The 17,932-nt window shown below is 43.6% G+C and overlaps 1 long non-coding RNA gene across 1 annotated transcript; it reads right to left on the bottom strand.

Moving 5' to 3' along the window:
* Window positions 1-3,322: 3,322 nt before the first annotated feature.
* On the bottom strand, window positions 3,323-15,220 carry LOC123328975. Its single transcript, XR_006544037.2, has 3 exons — window positions 15,048-15,220; window positions 14,765-14,897; window positions 3,323-3,570 (listed from the first exon to the last, which is right to left on the bottom strand). It is a non-coding gene; the product is annotated as an uncharacterized LOC123328975 (long non-coding RNA).
* Window positions 15,221-17,932: the final 2,712 nt, after the last annotated feature.

Genomic DNA, 17,932 nt, shown 5'->3' with positions numbered 1-17,932 from the left:
TTTGGCTGTGGCTTCCACCTGGGATGTTGGGCTGACACTCCCTGGGTTTTCCCTGGGTACAGGATAGAACCTACCCCATAGTAACAAACACTGCCAGCCTCCCTCTCCTCGAGGCCAGATGAGCATGTTTTGTTTACCACGAGTACGATCATTTGGCCACAGTCTTTGTCCTTTTTGCTGGCCCGGAGCAAGACTTGAATGAGAGCTGGCAAAGCCTGTCATTACCGAATACTGAAATCTCTAATGAGAAAAGCTGTCCTCCCAAACAGGATGGACTTGGACATTATACAGCCCTGGAGGAGGCACCTGTGTCAGGATCCAAACAGACTGTTGTGTGTTCACACCTGATGAGTCTGCTAACGTGTCATCTTTATTAAGTCACAGGAGAGCACAAGTGAATGTTCCAAATGAGCGGAAACCTGGCCTAGGGGACTTAAAAAACCAGTAGTTTGGATGATGAGCCTTTTTTTAAAAAAAGTCTTCATTGAATTTGTTACAATATTGCTTCTGTTTTATGTTTTTTTTTTCTTTTTTTTTTTGGCCTCGAGGCATGTGAGATCTTAGCTCTCTGACCAGGGATCGAACCAGCCCCACCTCCTGCATTGAAAGGCGAAGTCTGAATCACTGGACTGCCAGAGAAGTCCTGATGAGACTTTTAATAGGAAAGCATGTTACTTATTTTGGGAATCATTATCTTAACCTGTGTTTTCTCCTGCACCTGCCTATACTGTTACTGATTCCAGTGCAGCCAGAGAGTCACCAAATTAGTGAAACCTCTTGATGACCGCTCAGGTAAAAATAGTGGGGGCGGGGAAAGAGGACGTGTAAAATTGTAGGAGCCGGTCATGGGGTTGGTGTGACCGCTGGTTCACCCTTGAGCTGAATCCGAACGGGGGAGGCTCTTCCCCTCCTTCCGCCCGAGTCCCGTGAATGTACATTTCACCTGCTGTTCCCACTCTGGGAGCCATTTTCAAGGACACAGGCCCGAGAGAGAGCAGTGTGTTGCTGAGACCGTCTGGATGCACACATAACTGAGCCCCCTTAAGGCTTCTGTATAAACTGTTAAGATGCTTGGCTAGTGTGGACAGATACCCATCTTGTGGCTGCTGAAGACAAGCCTCGTAAGTTCCCTTGCTTGAGAAAACTGCTACCTACCCACCTGGGGTGGGCTGCCTGCTTCTTGGGTCTCTTCCTGTACCTTCATGTACAGTGCCCATTTTGGATATCTCTGGGATGCCGAGTTTGTGAAACAACATCTAGAATAGTAAAGTTTGCAGAGACAGAAAGTAGAATAGAAGTTACCATGGCCAGGGGGTGCAGATGGGATGGAGTTGCAGTTTGGGATGATGAAAAAGTTCTGGAGGTAAATGGTGGTGATGGTTATATGATATTGTAAACAGACGTAATGCCATTGAACTGCACACTTAAAAATGGTTAAAATGGCAAATTTTATGTTACATATATTTTATCATAATAAATACTCGAGGCCATGAATACATTTGTTCAATGAGAAATAACTGATACGGTAACACAGGGCTTGATGTTTTTAACATCTGGCTGCCCTGAAACAGCCCTGAACCCTCTGAGGATTTCGCAAGCTCCTTCAGGAACTTAAGTCCATTTTTCAATTGACTCCTCTCTCAGAGGGACTCAAAATCAAGCCCGGGGTGTGTTACAAATGCCAACCTTCATTCTGTATCACTTTCTCTGCTCAGGAGCATCTGTCCACTGAAAATAAAACCTCTGCCTCCTCTTTAGGTACTTTTCTGTCCCACCATGGCAAGAAAAGCCAGGAGACCACATGTCAATGAGTTTTAAGAGGTGCTCACAGGGGTTGCCAGCTCCCCATTTCAGGATCCAAGCCTGAGCCAGCAATTGTTGCTGAAATTTGACCTCTGTATACCGGTGTGGGTTCAAATCTTGGAGACAGAGCTTTGGGTGAAATAGAAAAAAATACTGTTATTAAAAAACTTTTTTTTGGCCACGCCAAGTGGCATGTGGGATCTTCTCCAGCCAGGGATTGAACCAGTGCACCCTGCATTGGGCACACAGAATCTTAACCACTAGACTGCTACAGAAGTTCCCAAAATAGCTTTACTGCCAAGCATGGAGTCCAGAGTAGCTAGTGCTTAAAAGACTTGAACTCTCCCAAAGGCTTTCAGGGAAAGGTTTTTTAAAGATAGGGTGAGGAAGGGAATTTGGGGTTGTGTTATCAGCTCATGGGCATTCTTCGGACTGGTTGGCGGTGAGGTAATTGGGAGTCACCATCATCAACCTACTGGTTCCAGCTGGTCTGGGGTCTATGTGCTTGTGGACAACATACAGTTAATTTCTTCCACCTGGTGGGGGCTTCAGTATATGCAAAACAGCTTAAAGGACATGGCTCAGAATATTATCTAGAGACCTTGAAAGTGAAAGTTGCACAGTTGTGTCCGACTCTTTGTGACCCCATGGACTGTAGCCCGCCAGGCTCCTCTGCCCATGGGATTTCCCCAGGCAAGAATACTGGAGACGGTTGCCATTCCCTTCTTCAGGGGATCTTCCTGACTCAGGGGTCAGACCCGGGTCTCCTGCATTGCAGGCAGATTCTTTACCAACTGAGTCACTAGGGAAGCCCTTGAGGAGGAACTAAAGGTCCTTGAGTTTGTTTAATGGCTAAATTATTATCATTTTGTCTTGCTTGTCTATTTTCCTTTTGTTCTGCATTTTCTAACTTCTCTGATTAAGTTTGTTATATCAGTAAAGTTTTTCTACAGACAAAAGGCAGCCGGAGATTATGGGTGGGAGGGTCTATTCCGGGAAGGCCTCATTGGGTCTTGCTGAGTTACAGAAGGACTCACCAGTGTAATAAAAAAGTTAGATTGTATTATTCTGAAATTAACTGTTTAGTGTTTATTCCCCTTAAAGGAAGCTAGTAGAAGGGAGGGCATTGATTCAAGTGTGTGTATTACTAGCCTCTGGGCTTCTCTGGTGGCTCAGATCGTAAAGAATCTGCCCGAAACATGGGAGACCCGGCTTCGATCCCTGGGATGGGATGATCCCCTGGAGGATGGCATGGCAACCCACTCCCGTATTCTTGCCTGGAGAACTCCATGGACAGAGGAGCCTGGGGGGGTCCATGTAGTTGCAAAGAGTCAGACACGACTGAGCAACTAACACACACACATTCCTAGCCCCTAACACTGTGCCCGACATATAGGAGTAGATATTCAGCAAATTTTTTCAGCTGGAGATATTCAATCCAATTAAACCATTTTAACATTTAGTTACAGCTCTATTAGTTATCTATTGCTATGTTGAAAATTACCTGAAACTCAATGGCTTAAAGTAAAAATAATCATGTATTATCTTTTACAATTTTGATGAGTCCAAATTTTAGGCATAGCATAGGAGAAATGGCTTCTTAATGACTGGGGGCCCCACGGGAAGGCTCAGAGGCTGGGGGCTGGAATTATCCGAAGGTTCATTTGTTCACATGTCTAGTGCTTGACAGTCGGTCACCACACGTGGCCTTTCCATGTGGCCTGGGCTTCTTCCCAACATGGTGGCTGGGTTTCGAGGGGAAGTATTCTAAGAGAGAGAGAGAGAAAGCCTTCTATAACTTACCCTCAGAAATCACACTACATCATTTTTGTAACATTTAGGATAGTTATAAGGTATGTCTGTGTTCAAGGAAAGGGAATGTCAGAGGCATGTCAATGTCACTTTGTAAGAAGAGCATGGGAGATGGGTTTGTGAGTTACATATGCCACAGTGGCTCAGACGGTAAAGAATCTTCCCACGATGTGGGAGACCTGGGTTTGATCCTTGGGTTGGGAAGATCCTCTGGAGGAGGGCATGGCAACCCACTCCAGTATTCTTTCCTAGAGAATCGCCATAGATAGAGAAGCCTGGCAGGCTACAGTCCATAGGGTTGCAGAGGGTGGGACGTGACTGAGGGACTAAGCCCAGCACACAGCAGAAGTGTCTATAATGGGTCAGATACCGTGTTAATGTCTTTTCCCTTTAGCATATCTACTTCAGTTTCTTTAGTTCAGAAATCAACGATGACAACATTTTTTGCTCTGTTCTTCTACTTTGAGTTCCCATAAATCTAAAAAAGGAGAACATAACTGGCTGTCTTGTTCATGATTCAAGGTTGATTTACTTACTAATGTGCTTGTTCAACAAATCTTGATTTGAGCACCAACAACTAGATGCTAAGTTAGGTGCTAAGGAGAGAGGTGAACAGAACAGAATTGGTTTCTACCCAGGTGGACTCGTTGGTGGTGGGAGAAAGCCTTGTGACCATTATTTTATTTATGTGTAGATTCCCCACAGAGTCAAATAATAGAGTCATAGATTGATATGACTTTCACGAAGGCCACCCTCCTTTCTTGGTAGGGCCATGGCAACCAAGTAGTGGCTGACCATTCTAATTTTAAAACTATCCAGGGGCTGAGAGAAAGTTCCTGATGATAAAGGTTTATAGCAATTTAAGCTCATTTATCTTTTGTCTAGTTTTCTGTGAAGCCACAAAAGTATTCAGGTCTCTCTTTACAAACATTCGTTACACATTAAGTAGTTATTATTGATCACTTGTTAGCTCTTTACTTTCCTGGCTAATTTTTCTCAACTTTTAACTTTTCCTTAAGGGGTAATTATCTATTTTTAAACATTTAAATGTTTTGTCTTCTTCCTGTAGGGAAATTCAAAGTGTACACAGAATTTTGGATAAAGTCAAGAAGCTAAGAAAGTGAGAGGATAACTTTCAGGCCTACCAATGCTGTATTTCTGTGAGTACACACTGATAATTCTGGCTTTTAATGTGACACTGCGTTGTTTGTACTTATATTGAATTTGTTGACTCTGATTCCTCTTCTTTGTAATGTAGCTCCCAACTCATGTTTGTAACCTTGCTCTAGTTTGTGCTTTGTTCTTTTAAAGAAGGTTTTTGTTTTTATTGAAACAGAGTTGATTCACAATATTGTATTAGTTTCATGAATATAGCAAAGTGATTCAGTTATATATATATATTTTTCCAGATTATTTTCCATTATAGGTTATTACAAGGTATTGAATATAGTTCCTTATGCTCTACAGTAAATCCTTGTTGTGTATCTACTTTGTGTACAGTAATTTGTGTTTTTTAATCACATCCTCCTGGTTTATCCCTTCCCCCTGCCAATCCTTTTTCCTTTGGTAATCAACAGATTTGTTTTCTATTTCTGTGAGTCTATTTCTGTTTTATATATAATTTCATTTGTATTATTTAGATTCCACATGTAAGTAATATATTTGTCTTTCTGGTTTACTTAGTACGATATTCTCTAGGTCCATCCATGTTGCTGCAAATGGCAATATTTCATTCATTTTTATGACTAATATTCCATTGTATAAATATGTCCACCACATCCTAAACCAATCATCTGTCAATGGCACTTGAGTTGCTTTCATGTGTTGGCTGTGGTGAACAGTGCTGCTATTAACACTGGGGTACGTGTGTCTTTTCGAATTAGAGTTTTCATCTTTTCAGTATGTATGCCCAGGAGTCACATTGCTGGATCATACAGTTTGTACTTTGTCCTTATATGTCCATGTTAATCTTTTATCATCAAAATTAACATCTTAAATGAAATTACTGGGATCCTATTTTCTTATTTTGATATTTTAAATATTTTAACATTCTTCCTGACCTGGGCTTGAATGTTTGAATTTAATGTGTTTAGAGAAAGCTGCTCTAAATACCCTTGGAACTAGTATAATTCATTTAGCATTATTGAACTCCTATTATGTGCTAGGCACTGTGCCAAGTTGCAGAGATCTGATGCCCAGTAAACAGGCATGTGGAGAAGGCAATGGCACCCCACTCCAGTACTCTTGCCTGGAAAATCCCATGGATGGAGGAGCCTGGTAGGCTGCAGTCCATGGGGTTGCTAAGAGTCGGACACGACTGAGCGACTTCACTTTCACTTTTCACTTTCATGCATTGGAGAAGGAAATGACAACCCACTCCAGTGTTCTTGCCTGGAGAATCCCAGGGATGGGGGAGCCTGGTGGGCTGCTGTCTATGGGGTCGCACAGAGTCAGACACGACTGAGGCAACTTAGCAGCAGCAGCAGCAAACAGGCATGATCCCTGCCTTCTCAGAATCTAACGTCTGGTCAGAGAGCTAGACTTAATCAACTGAGTTACATACCAAGAAAATGCTTGCTTAATAAGACACAGAATTGTGTGTTATTATAGAAAGAGGTTATGCAGAGATGTTGGGCATTTTAGTCAAATGAAATTTTAATTTTTGGACAGTTTTAGATTTACAGAAAAATTGAGAAGACACTACCAAGCATTCATTCTTGTATCCTGGGCACACAGTTTCTCCTGTTACTAACATCTTATATTTGTATGGTATATTTGTTACAGTTCTTGCACCACTGTTGATACATTATCAGTTGAAGTCCATCATTTATATTTATTTATTTATTTTAATGTATTTATTTTTAATTGAAGGGTAATTGTTTTACAATATTGTATAAGTTTCTGCCATACATCAACATGAATCAGTCACAGGTATACATATGTCCCCTCCCTTTTGAACCTTTCTCCCACCTCCCACCCCTTCCCACCCCTCTAAGTTGTTACAGAGCCCCAGTTTGAGTTCCCTGAGTCATACGGCAAATTCCCATTGGCTATTTATTTTACATATGGTAGTGTATATGCTTCCATGCTCCTCTCCATTTGTTCCACCTTCTCCTTCGTCCACCTGCCCATGTCCATAAGTCTGTTCTCTATATCTGTATCTCCGTTGCTGCCCTGCAAATAGGTTCATCAGTACCATCTTTCTAGATTCCATACATGTGTGTTAATATATGTTTTTCTCTTTCTGACTTACTTAAGTCTATGATAGGCTCTGGGTTCATCTACCTCATTAGAACTGACCCAAACGTATTCTTTTTTATTCCATTGTACATGTGTACCACAACGTCAAAGTCCACAGTTTCTTCAGATTTCCGTAGCTTTCACCTCATGACCTTTTCCATCTAGATTCCATTTAGAACATCACAGTAACTCTAATCATCGTGTCTCCTTAGGCTCCTCTAGGCTGAGATGGTTTCTTAGACTTTCCTTGTCTTTGCTGACCTCGACAGTTTTGTAGAGTGCTGGTCAAGTGTTTGTAGAATGTCCCTCAGTTGGAATTTGTCTGTTTTTCTCATGATTAGACTGGGGTGATGGGTTTTTGGGAGGCAGACCACAGAGGTAAAGTGCCACTCTCGTCACATCCAATCAAGGGTACATACTGCCCAGCCTCCCAGAACTGGCTGGCCCCATCCAGTTCTTTAGCCCCAAGGGTGGCTACTCTTTCTAGTCCCTTTGAAGCTGCTCCCCTCCCACCAGGGTGCTGCCCTGGGTAGGTATGTTGTTGTTCAGTCGCTCAGTCATGTCTGACTCGTTGTGACCCCATGAACGGCAGCACACCACACTTCCCTGTCCTTCACCATCTCCCGGAGCTTGCTCAAACTCATATCAATTGAGTCAGTGATGCTATCCAACCATCTCATCCTCTGTCCCCTTTTCCTCCTGCCTTCAATCTTTCCCAGCATCAAGGTCTTATTCTAATGAGTTGGCTCTTAGCATCAGGTGGCCAAAGTATTGGAGCTTTAGCATCAGCCCTTCCAATGAACGTTCAGGGTTGATTTCCTTTAGGATTGACTAGTGTGGTATCCTTGCAGTCCAAGGGACTCTCAAGAGTCTTCTCCAACACCACAATTCAAAAACATCAATTCTTCAGTGCTCAGCCTTCTTTATGATCCAGTTCTCACATCCATACAGGACTACTGCCCTGTGTATATAGAGGTGAATTTGGTGTCGGGGAAACTTCCACTCTGAAATCCACAGATGTCTTTGGAGCAGATCCCCTCTTCCCATCAGTCACTCTGGCCCAGACTCTGAGCTGCTCCCTAGAGTCGATGGGAAGGGAAAGTGGAGACACTGCAAGTGTGAAAGTGGCATCTGAGAATCTCCTCTGGGGGCACCACCTCTGGCCTCTTTCTAGGTTCTGCTTAGAGGCAAAGCCCCACTCTCTCTTCCCCCTTCACAGAGAACAAGAGTTTATTCTCTTCTGGAGGACAGAGAGCTTCCCCACTTCATCCTGGTAGAGAGCGGGACACCAAGTTCCCCCTGATCTCCCACAATGGGGAGGGAGCCTCCTGGATCCTGTGCTGTGCTCTAAGTGGGGACCCTGGAGGGTCCTGCATGGCAGTTCTTGCTGCTCTGTGTTCCCAGAGGCAGGGGGAGGCTGGAGTGAGGAATCTGAGATAGGAGATGGCTTGCTGGGGGGAGTCAGGGAGGCCTGGCCTCTGCCTCACCTCTGCCTTTTCCTAGGCCTAGGCCTAGGACTTCACCTCCACCTCCACTATATCTACTAGACCCTTATGAAGGACCCTGCTTCTCTCCTCCCCTTCCCCCACCAAAAAAAGGTACATACTGTCTACATGATCTATCTCAGTTGACATTGACCTTGACCAGCTAGTGGCTGAGGCTTTGTCAGTTTCTCCACAGTGCAGTTACCCCCATGCGCCCATGCCATCCTCCTGGAAGGTTCTCACCATGTACTGCCCACACATATGGAGTGGGCAGTTCTCTTCCACCTCCCTTGAGCATCTCCATAAATTATCTGGAATTTTTCTGCATGATTGATTTGTCTTTTCTCCCCCAGAAAGTTCATGTTTATAACCAGTTGGGTCATTTGCAAGCCATGTGACCTCTAGTGAGCTTCTTAACCTTGATGAATTTGTCTCCTTATCTTTATTATTTTTTTAAATTAATTTATTTATTTTAATTGGAAGCTAATTACTTTACAATATTGTAGTGGTTTTTGCCGTACACTGACATGAATCAGCCATGGGTGTAAATGTGTCCCCCATCCTGAACCTCCCTCCCACCTCCCTCCCCATCTTATCTTTAAAATCTGTCTTCCACATCAATTTTTGAGACATGGAAGTCCAGAATACTTTGTGCTTTATGAACTGTGACTCTACGGTTGTTTCTCTTAGTTCAGATTTCTTGTCCCCTGAGGCAGTCTTTCCTGGAGGTTATCTGTATGGTGCTCCCCACCACCTCTGGCTCTGGGAGGGGTGAGGGGACAGTGGGCCACCTGACAGTGGAGGAGGGTCTGTGGTTTCAGGGTGTGGCTGCTGGTTGGGGACCCAGACCCTCGGGCCCTGGTCGGAAGTTCTGCATGGCTTGAAATTCTTCACCTTCCTGCCAGGAAAGCCCCTCACCTGGGTGATGGCTGTGGTTAAGATTACCCAAGAGCAAGCCGTTTTAGGACTGCGAACCGGGTCAGAGGTATGAGAAAGGAAAGGGCTTTTTCTAATCCAGGAACAGACAGGGTGTCAGGAGCATCTGGATCCCAGGATTTCAGTGGAGGCTGCCTCCACTCCTCTTTTGAGCATCCTCCTTTTCTCTGCTCCTCCCTGAGACTCTCTTAGGAAGATTTTTGCTTTCAGTTTTGTGCAAGTTCCTCACGCAGTTGCCCGTTGTGATTGGAATGATTGTCTTTATAAAAGACACTTGAAAGTCAGGTTGGAACAAGGCACGGTCTCTGCAGAGGATGTTAAGCGTGTTGACTGGAAGCCTGCCTGCCAGGACAAGATCCCTCTGAGAACACCGCACACAATCTGCTATTGTCTCTGGGGATGAGACAGTGCCAACAAAAAATGCGAAGTTCCAGCCAAGAGGAGGAATCCTGCCTTAACTGCTTCACCACTAACAGTCATTACGGGAAGGGATTGTGAGAGTGTGCATGCCCTCAGTCGTGGCCAACTCTTTGCGACCCCATGGACTATAGCCCAGCAGGCTCCTCTGCTCATGGAATTTTCCAGGCAAGAATACTGGAGTGGGTTGCCATTTCCTGCTCCAGGGGATCTTCCTCACCCAGGCATTGAACCCTTGTCTCTTGCATCTCCAGCATTGGTGGTGGATTCTTTACCAGCTGAGCCAGAAGGGAAAGAGAAGGCAAAACCCCTGTCCTTGGTTTAAAGCCTGCAGACAGCAGAGCACAGATGGGACCAGAGCAGAGCCTGTTAAGTGTCCTGGTACCATGGTACCAGGTGGGCACTGGTCAGCATCAGAGCCTCGCCTCCATTCTGAGCTTGCCTGATGCTGCATGTGGGGAAAGTCAGTGCCCCTCACTTACTTTTCCACCTTCTTGTTGTGGTCCCAGAAGTGTTCCTCAGGGCTAACCCTGTGCCAGGACTGTGGGGTAAGTTTGGGGTAGCCGCATAGCTTTTTGGGCACCTTAAGGAGAGAGGATAAAATGCAATATGCAAGGAAGGAACTCAAGAAGAAGAAACAAGACAGAAAAGAACAAAACAATTACACTGAGTTAGGTAATGGAGGCTTCCCAGGTGGTACTAGTGGTAAAGAACCTGCCTGCCAACGCAGGAGATGTAAGAGACACAGGTTTGATCCCTGAGTCAGGAAGATCCCCTGGAGGAGGGCATGGCAACCCACTCCAGTATTCTTGCCTGGAAAATCCCATGGACAGAGGAGCCTGGCAGGCTATAGTTCACAGGGTCCCAAAGAGTTGGATATGACTGAAGCGCCTTAGCACACACACAGGTAGTGGAGAGATTTGTCCTAATTTTATTAATTCTTTAATTTGCAACTTCACGAGTGTGGGGGCAGTATGAGACAGAAAGGGGAACTAAAATTCTCAAAGCCCCTTCTCCCACTTTCTCCCAGCTTCTGATGAATAAAAATAAAGGAATAATAATTAATTCTACGCAGGAACTCATTTTCATTTTTGATTTTATTATTTATTTAGTTTTTGGCCATAGGGCATGGGATGTGGAATCTTGGTTTCCTGACCAGGAATTGAACCTGTGCCCCCTGCATTGGAAGCGCAGATTCTTAACCACTGGACTGCCAGCGAAGTCCAGGGGAACTTCATTTTCTTTCTTCTCACAGCCTGTGTCAAGGTTTGAGCCTCACTGCCACTCACAGGAAACTCATCCTTGCTATTCTGAGCTCCTGTTCTTCACTTGCCCATGAACGCAGTCCATCCTCTCCTATCCTTTCAATCAGTTCAGCTTTACTATTTAAAAATTCTAGTGCTGTGTCCTAATTCAGGGCTCTAGGTGTTTTGGGAAATACTGGCTTCATGTGAGTAACCCCTCAGGGGTAAAGGACTGAGTCTCTGGGGCAATGGTCAGCATTCCATCCTCTTCCCTCAAGGCCACTCCATACAGAACTACTGTCTTCAGAGGAAAAGCCCGTTTCTGAGTCACCAAGATGCTTAGCCAGGTCTCATTCTAGTTTCACTCACTAAAAGTTAGTCTGTGATCCTTTAGGAACTGTCTGTGGTGAAGGAAGGTGGACATCTGCTCAGGTCTTAAAGTTTGAGCCTGATTACTTTGATATCTGAATCGCAACTGGGTCTGGTTCCATGATGGATTTTTTACCTCCTAGTCCTCTCTCTCTCGGAGAAGGCAATGGCACCCCACTCCGGTACTCTTGCCTGGAAAATCCCATGGATGGAGGAGCCTGGTGGGCTGCAGTCCATGGGGTTGTGAAGAGTCGGACACGACTGAGCGACTTCACTTTCACTTTTCACTTTCATGCATCGGAGAAGGAAATGGCAACCCACTCCAGTGTTCTTGCCTGGAGAATCCCAGGGAGGGGGGAGCCTGGTGGGCTGCCGTCTATGGGTCTCACAGAGTCGGACACGACTGAAGCGACGCAGCAGCAGCAGTCCTCTCTCTCAAGTGTATCTGACCATCTTCCAGGGAAGCCTGGAGCTCATGTATGAAAAACTGCAGAAGGTCTCGAAGATATTCTCTTTCTCCAGAGAGTTTCTTTAACTTCTGGAAGGCAGTTAGAGGAGCAGATCCCCTTAGTCCAATTAGGGGACAAGCTGATTTGAGCCCAAATTCCAATCTTTATGGCTTCTTTACTTGAGGTTTGCATTTATTTCAAAAGTATAGGACATCTCACATGAAACCCTGAAATGACTGCCTGAGCATCTCCACATTGGCAGCTGCTATACTTTTTTTTTTTTTAATCTCCCAGCACAGTGAGACTGCCAGTAGCCCTCCTTAGTGTTTCAGCTGCTTAGCAGAGAAAGCACTTTTTGGATTTGCTTCCCCATTTCTTGGCCTGCACCACAGACAAATGGACGAATAACTCGAGAGCAAAAGTGGCTTATTTTCCTGCACTTCCCTTCTCTCTAGGATCTTGTGTGTGTGCACATGCTAAGTCGATTCAGTGGTGTCCGACTCCATGCAACCCTATGAACGTAGCCCACAAGGCTCCTCTGTCCATGGGATTTTCCAGGCAAGAATACTGGAGTGGGTTGCCGTGCCCTCCTCCAGGGCATCTTCCCAACCCAGGGATTGAACTCAGGTCTCCTGCATTGCAGGCAGATTCTTTACCACTGAGACACCAGGGAAGCCATCTAGGATCTTAGCTTCTTGCATCTTGGGTCTCCTGATGGTCTTGACTCGCCTGATGCAAGAGACTGCTCGCTGGTCTCACTGTATGTATGTGAAAGTCGCTCAGTCATGTCTGACTCTTTGTGACCCCATGGACTATACAGTCAATGAAATTCTCCAGGCCAGAATACTAGAGTGAGAAACCGTTTCCTCCTCCAGGGGATCTTCTCAACCCAGGGATCGGACCCAGGTCTCCTGCATTGCAGGCAGATTCTTTACCAGTTGAACCACAAGGGAAGCCCAAGAATACTGGAGTGCGTAGCCTATCCCTTCGCCAGTGGATCTTCCTGACCCAGGAATCGAACCGGGGTCTCCTGCAGTGCAGGCAGATTCTTCACCAACTGAGCTAACAGGGAAGCTGCTGGTCTCACTGGTTGAGCTCAATTTCTCTGCATCTCAGCAGCCACTTTCTCTCCAGCCCCTCAATTAACTTTCCTTCTGCCAAGGATCTTGACCTTCTCAAGCTTTTCACTGCCTTTATAGTCCTTCAGCATCATTAAATAATGTGTGTGTGTTGTCCTTCTTTTCTGGTTTTATACAATTGGTCAGCTATCAGCCAGGTAGCAACATCCTGCCCTTGTTTTAAATGCCACAGATAGAAATAGTGTACAGTTTCCCTTTATTCTGCCTTGTTCTGAGCCATTGGTTTTAACCTGAGGAAACAAAAATATACTTGTTTGATTTTACTTACAGCTTCAACGTATCAGGTCTCATATTTGGGACTGCGGATGTGTTTTAAAAGACAGGGATTCATATTTCCAGCTTCTCCCATTGTGACCTGGGCTTCCCTGGTGACTAGGTGGTAAAGAATCTGCCTGCAATCCGGGAGACCTGAGTTCGATCCCTGGGTTGGAAAGATCCCCTGGAGGAAGGCTTGCAACCCAGTCCAGTATTCTTGCCTAGAGAAATCTCCGTGGGCTACAGTCCACGGGGTTGCAAGAATTGGACATGATTCAGCGACTAAGCACAGAACACCTACAGGGTGGTACTCTAGAGTAAATGCATTTTATAGCTAACATCTTACTGGTGAGAACTTCTCACTCTCTGGGAATCCAGATGAATCATCTGGGGTTTCAGCCAGACAGAGATTTCCGGCCCGGATGAGAACAGACCATCTATATCTCACTTGAGACAAAGGAGAAAGGAAGCCAAGGATAGATTCCTTCGGTTTCTTCAGCTGTGAAATGAATAGGAGGACACTGTGTGTGTGTTAGTCATTCAGTCATGTCCGGCTCTTTGCGACCCCATGGATGGTAGCCGATCAGGCTCCTCTGTCCATGAAATTTTCCAGATGAGGCTTCTGGAGTCTGTAGCCTTTCCCTTCTTCAGGGGATCTTCCCAACCCAGGGATCGAACCCCGGTCTCCCACATTGCAGGCAGATTCTTTACCAGTTGAGCCACAAGGGAAGCTCCAGGATGACACTAGATGATCTCAAAAATCCCTTCTGATGGTGAGCCCATCTTTATTCTTTGGTCCCTTTATCGAGGATTTTGTTAAAAACAGCACATTTTTGTTTCCTCCAGCTGCTCATTGGTACTGTAGTCTGGGTTTTGACATTTGCATGAATTCTGTGCATCACTAAGTTTCTTAGGGTTACCATCACAAAGGACCACAAACTGTGTGGCTTAAAACACCAATGTTTTAAGAAATTCATTCTCTCACCGATCTGGAGGCCAGGAAATCTGAAATCAAGCTGTCAGCAGGGTTGGTTTCCTCCAGAGGCTGAGGGAGAAGTCCTGTGCTGCTTTCTCAGGTTCTTGGGGCTGCTGGCAACTGTTGACTTTCTCTGCCTTATAGATGCATGTGTGTGTGTGAGTGCTAAGTCACTTAGTCACGTCCAACTCTGTGCAACCCTATGAACTGTAGCCTGCCAGGCTCCTCTGTCTGTGGGGATTCTGCAGCAAGAATACTGGAGTGGGTTGCCATGCTCTACTCCAGGGGATCTTCCTGACCTAGGGATCGAACCCATGTCTCCTGTATTGCAGGCAGATTCTTTACCACTAGTGCCACCTGGGAAGCCCGCGATGACTTATATAGGGAGAGAATCTAGAAAAGAGTGAATGTAGGTATATATATGGCTGATTCACTTTCCTGTACAACTGAAACTAACACAATATTGTAAATCAACCTACTCCAATAAAGAGCAAAAAATAAGAAAAAATGGATCTGGAATGTAAATCAATACATAAACAAACATATTTAAAATAAATATATATTTCAATAAGACTTAGATAAAAGGACTCTCAAACATTTAGATAGATTCAACTTTGAAAAAAGAATGATACTTACTTACCGAGTTTATAATGTTTCCCTGAAGAAAGAAGTAGCTCATTTTGTATTTTAAATTAGTCATCAGAGGAAAAGAATTCCATGTTTTCCGGCATCCAGTCTTTTAAGGCATTACTGTCTCCATCTCTTCTATTAAACTAGGACATAAAGAGGGAGGTGACATTATACATGATAAGCTGCTCGCCATCCAACTATCAAATCCTTTCTCATGCCGTTTCTGAGGGGTGAGATTGTACGGTTGCCTGCAAACATCTCAACTTGCTGCACTCTTTAAACATCGCTATTACCTTTCTGAACTTCATATCTAGCTCTTCGATTTATTCTCTCCAGCTCCTTAAGGCTTCTTCTGCACCAGTTTGGATTGTATTTAGGAATCTGGATGGATATGCTCATTATCTAATACAAAGTGACATAAAACACTCCTGCCGCGAACTCTGCCACATAACCATGCCCCGCTGTACTCCTGTGATTCATTTGGTGCTCGATTAATAGCATTTATGTTATTCATAGATCTCAGTTGACCTTAATCAGCTAGAAACTCCCTCCTTTTTATCTCTTTCTATACCGGGGAGGTTTTGTCCCACACAAACAATGGTTCTTTTGTACATCAAAGCACACGCATCCTGCTACAAGATCTCAAGTTTTAATTTTCCTTGCATGCATAATATATACCCCTCCTTTGTTCAAACTCTGTTACTTCTTACCTATGTTTAATTGATGGGTAATAGAATTTTCTATTTACTTTGCCAAAGAAAAGTACTTAAAAATTAACCTTTCAGTGTCTGAATAATAAAAAAAAAGACTAAGCTTTGTGAATGAAAATGTTTGCAAAAACTGATTTTTCCTTCTCTTTTTCAAATTTAAAAAATGCAGAGAAAAGCAGAGATCAGGTCTCACATATCTTTATTTGTCCAGCATCTCTCAAATAACAGTCTATTTGTTTTGGAAAACAAAAGAATTTTAAACACACTTAAATATCCATATTTAGGTTGAGTATTAAATATATATATATATATAAACACACACATACAGTCTTTCTCTGAGAATTATACAGATGTTGAATGAAGGTTTGTGGGCAATAACTAAGAGTTTAATGCAGTGAGTCAATTCTGCCATTCCTTTCAGAAAACTTCTTTGAAAAGTCCTAATCAAAAACCAAAAAATATGCACAAAACAGAAAGCAAAATCTAAAAACAAAATTCCCATAACCTAGGAGTTACTCTGTAACATGGATCTTCCCTACTGTCAATAAGATACCTTAATTATAAAGCACTCCCTTTAATTAGCTTACTTTTTTGTAATCAGTGAACACTTACCTGGTATTTAGTAGTTCTGTGTAAAATATTTGTTCTCCAGCAATTACCCTAGTGGCAACAGTAGGTGGGTAAAATCTTTTCAAATCTTCTTTCAAGGAGTCCAATTATTATTGGACTATTATTGGAGTCCAAATAAGAGTCAGCCTCTTATTTTCACTTGTGAATTCAAATTTTTATTGAATTCAAAAATTTATTGAATGTATCTATTGTTCTGGTATGTTACTTCTCCATGAGAAGGTATAGCATAGCTATTTCTGACAGCAAGATGTATAGTGAGATTTGTCTACCTTACTTCAAATATCCAAATTCTCCAACTTTAGTGTGACAGATAGCACCTGGGCAACCTTTTCCAAATGTAGATTCCTGGGTCCCATCTTGAGAAATGCTGACTTAGTAAACCTGGAGATAAGGACCCAAGTCCGTCTTTTAAGCAAGCAGCCCTGTTGATTCCAGTTTGCTGGCCTCAGATCATACTTTGAAAAACCTTATTTTAAAACCTTACGGAGCGAAGAGCTTAGTTCTTCTTTTTTTAATTGTTTTAATTTTACTGATGTAGAATTGCCATACAATGTTGTATTAGTTTCTGTTGTACAATGAAGTGAATCAGCCATATGTACACGTATACCCTCTCCCTTTTGGACTTCTTTCCCGCACTCTCCCTCATCCACCCATCTAGGTCATCACAGCACTGAGCTGAGCTCTCTGGGCTTTATAGCAGGTTCCCATAGAGTAAAATAATTCAGAAAGAGAAAAACAAATATCACAAAAGACATATGGTAAAAGAGAAAATCATATATTAATGCATATATGTGCAATCTAGAAAGATGGTACAGATGAACCTATTTTCAGGGCAGAAATACAGACACAGATGTAGAGAATGAACATGTGGACATAGGGGAGGGGAAGAGAAGGGTGGGATGAATTGGGGAGATTGGATTGATATATATATTCACTGCTGCTGCTAAATTGGTTCAGTCGTGTCCGACTCTGTGCGACCCCATAGACGGCAGCCCACCAGGCTTCCCCGTCCTTGGGATTCTCCAGGCAAGATCACTGGAGTGGGTTGCCATTTCCTTCTCCAATGCATGAAAGTGAAAAGTGAAAGTGAAGTCGTTCAGTAGTGTCCAACTCTTCGCAACCCCATGGACTGCAGCCTACCAGGCTCCTCCGTCCATGGGATTTTCTAGGCAAAAGTACTGGAGTGGGGTGCCATTACCTTCTCCGATATATTCACTACCATATGTAAAATAGCTTACTTCTATTGCTGGGAAACTTACAGTCTGAAGGTTTGAAGGATGTAATGGAAATGTTTTCTGGAATGCTAATATTGTACCAAGAGATGCAACAAAGAGGCATAAAATATGTAAATTAGGGGAAATATTTCACAGGTCTGGCCTTTAATACTTTGCCAAAAGTAGGGAGGGAGAACCCTTACAGGGATAGGTGTCAAGGATAATACAGGTTGCCAAGTATTGGTTGAGCTGAATGTGGTAGGGCATTTTCCTTTTTCTCTCTGTTGGGCTTATTTGATATGAGCTGGGCCCCATGATTACTCATGCCAAAGACTGGGACAGGCTAAAACTCCTCCATGGGAATAAAATTATTCATTCACCCATATATACGTGTTTTTGTTTTTAAGTCTTCCCATAATTGTGCCATGCAAATACTTTGGAAATGAAACTATTTGAAATCGTTAGACAGTTCTTAACTCCTCCAGGGATAAATTGCTCATTTCCCTAGATGAATAGATGTGGGCTACTCATAGCCTGGATTAACACAATTAGTGTAGTGCCTACTTTAAAATTAAATCATATAGTTAATTTTTTTAATCTATATTTGGCTTTAGTTAATTACGT

Source organism: Bubalus bubalis, chromosome 13 (genome assembly GCF_019923935.1).
Source record: "Bubalus bubalis isolate 160015118507 breed Murrah chromosome 13, NDDB_SH_1, whole genome shotgun sequence".
Classification (NCBI taxonomy): domain Eukaryota; kingdom Metazoa; phylum Chordata; class Mammalia; order Artiodactyla; family Bovidae; genus Bubalus; species Bubalus bubalis.
This window is presented reverse-complemented; position numbering and strand designations above follow the sequence as displayed.